The sequence below is a fragment of the Sarcophilus harrisii genome, chromosome 3 (assembly GCF_902635505.1).
Source record: "Sarcophilus harrisii chromosome 3, mSarHar1.11, whole genome shotgun sequence".
NCBI classification, from domain to species: Eukaryota; Metazoa; Chordata; class Mammalia; order Dasyuromorphia; family Dasyuridae; genus Sarcophilus; species Sarcophilus harrisii.
In genome coordinates this window covers 600462700-600465560 of record NC_045428.1, presented here as the reverse complement: position 1 = coordinate 600465560, position 2861 = coordinate 600462700, and the positions used below count along the sequence as shown (strand labels likewise).

Below are 2861 nucleotides of genomic sequence, written 5' to 3'. Positions count from 1 at the left end.
AGGAGGGAGGGAGAAAAATTTGGAAGACAAAGTTTTACAAAAAGAAATGTTGAAAACTGTCTTTTCATGTATTTTTTTTTTGGGGGGGGGGGTGAAATACTATGGAAAAAAGAAAACAAAGAAATTGCTTATCTCCAGGTTCTGGTGCTGTGAGCTCCTGCTACTTGATAGGCTGTGGAGGGCTCCTCTGGGTTAGAGGAAGTGAAAGAAGGACAGTTAATGGAGAAGAAGGGGACACAGCTGGTGGCCAGAGAGGGTGAGAGGCTGCTGACATGTGCTTCTGGGAAAGTGCAGGTTACCCAGGAAAAAAGTGCGGGTTACCCGGGAAAAGTGTGGTCTGTAAACTGGGGGGCTGAGTAATCTGTGGACTGAGGAAGGTTGGGGGTTGCAGAGGGTGGGGAACAGGCGGGAGCCAGAGAGAAGGCCGGGGAGGACACAGAATCCGGAGCTGGGAGAAGCCGCCTCCCTTGGCCAGAGCGGGAAGCTGGCTCAGAACAACGCTTTGGGTGTGTGTGTGGGGGGGGTCACCCCACAGAGGGGGGTCTGGGCTCCTTGTCAGCCCGAGTCTGGGATGAGTGGAAGGAAGGGGCCGCTTGCCCCTGGGAGCTCAGTCCCTCCCTGGGGCATGGGAAGCCCTGGGAGGGACAGGAAATTCATCACCCAATGTCTGGCTAGTAGTGTCCCACCAGGCTTCCCGCTGGGTTCTTCTGCTCCCAGACCCACACTACCAAGGGCCCAAGGATCCTAATGTGGGCCTGGGCGGGAGCAGCAAAGGGACTGAGGGTGGGCAGGGAGGGGCTTCCTGGCCATGGACTGGCGGGGGGGTGGAGGTGGGCCGGGATCTCGGAGCAAGGCCAGGGTCTCCCCAAAGCCTGGCTTCCTGCTGGTCTCCAGCCAGAGCCAGGCTACCAAACTCCTGCACAAATGAACCAGCCTCAGGACCCACGGAGTTTGCTTGGAACTGATTGGCTCCAAGAGAGGCGGAGTAAGTCTGCCCTGGCCCCCTGTTATCTCAGCTGACCCCACAAGAGCCCTAAGAGGCCTCTCGTGGTGTCCACTCAATCCAACTCAAGAAGGCCCTTCTGGAGCGGGGGCGGGGTGCTGCCCCCTAGAATTCGGGCCGCCAGGTCGCTGCCCCACTGTGTGCTTGTGCTGCCCCGCTGCCCTGCTTCTCACTTGTGCTGCCCCTAAATCCTCGCAGGATCTTTTGCGGGGGGAGGGGGGCAGGGGATTCACTGTGGCTTCACTGAACAGTCAGCCCGCAGGACCTGGCCAGTCCGGGCGCCCTGGGGAGGCCTTGGTGTTAGTGGCTGTCCGGGAAGGCCGGAGTGGCGCCAGGGCCGGGCAGCCCGGAGTAAAGCCATAGCTCACACTTACCCTCGGCCCGGCTTTGCCAAGTTCTCAGGACAAATGCCAGATCACTTACTAACAGCACTGGTGCCAAGCTGGGGGCATGACTGACCACATTTTCCACAGGAGGAAACTGAGGCAAGAAAGGGAAGAAAGTGGTTCCCAAGGGAAGCAGCATCTGGGCAGGAGCCCTGTGCCAGACCCAGGTCTCTGTCCATTGTACCAGGCTGCCCACCCAAGGGTGGGGGAGGCAGCTGGAAGGGGAATCCCGCTCCCTTGGCCTGACGGGGTCTTCCTGCTCTCTGCATAGGAAGGTCTCCAGGGAGGGGGAGCCCACCGCCCCCTGAGGCAGCCCATTCCCCACTGGGATGTGCAGTTGGTGGGAAGCGTTTCCTTAGCCTCTGTTGGCCCCTTCCCTCCTTGGTCTGTTCCCTCCCTCCCAGGACGGCCCTGCCCTCACTTCCCTCCAGCCTCCTCTTCTCCCAGCCTGACACCCCCGATGTCTTCAGCTGGTTCTCCTTTGACACGAGCTCAAGGCCCATCCGGGTCACAGCCTGTGGACTCTCCGGCAACCCCAGAGCCCAGACTTGAGCCCGAGCTTCCAGGTGAGCTCTGAGGTGGGATCCCAAGAACACCTTGTTTTTTAGTAAAGACATAATCCCCTTGTGTCCCTATTGCTCTGTGCCCCCCAGTGATGGCGTGTGGGGGGGTTACATGCGTGCCAACCCCTTGTGGATTTCAGAGTTCTACAAATGGGAGTCCCCCGCCCTTTAGTCTTTGGAAACAAATGGTCCTTAGTCAGTGACATGCATTTATTAAATGCCTACTGTATACAAAGCCTCAGAGATGCAAAGAGAAGCCAAAACAGATGCTCCATGGAGTTACAGTCTAAGGAGGGAGACAATGAGTGAATATTGTAGGGGGAGGTATAAACAGAAGGGATGCAGAGTGATGGAGGGGTAGGAGGGAGGACCAGCAAGGGAGCCACCAGGAGAAGCAGGAGCTCCCAGTGGGAAGAGCACAGAAGCATTGTGTTTGAGGAGCTGGAGCCAGAAAAGGCGCAAGGGCAGCCAGTGAGGAGCTCTGGCGGTCGCGGGGGATGCTGGTGCACCTGGAGGGGGGGGGGGGGGGCGCTGGAACTTTAGAAAAATGGCAGTGGCTGAGAGGGCGGTTTCAGAACCCAGGCCAGAGGTGCCGGAGGCTGGAGGTGAGGGCTGGAAAGAAGGGTCCTTCTGGGAGAGGGTCCGGGTGGAAATGACAGCCTGACTGGGTGGGGGGACTCCAGCAGTATTCAAACTCAGGACTGTGCCCCCGGATCTCATTGAGCCTCAGTTTCCTGATCTGTAAAATGGGAATAAGAATGCCCAGTCTATAGTGTTGCTGCCAGGTTAGACAAGCCAGTGTATTTGTAAGGGAGCCTAATGGAAGGAGCTCCGCTCCATCCGTCCACCTGGGGATCGCTCTTCTCTCCTCACGGATGGACCCCTGGCCCCTTGCTAGGTCGTCTCCTA

General features: G+C 58.2%; 1 long non-coding RNA gene across 1 annotated transcript; it reads left to right on the top strand.

Annotated features, from left to right (window-relative positions):
- The first annotated feature begins 204 nt into the window (after positions 1-204).
- LOC116422916 lies at positions 205-2462 on the top strand. Its single transcript, XR_004233426.1, has 3 exons — positions 205-256; positions 895-985; positions 1477-2462. It is a non-coding gene; the product is annotated as an uncharacterized LOC116422916 (long non-coding RNA).
- The last annotated feature ends 399 nt before the right edge of the window (positions 2463-2861 follow it).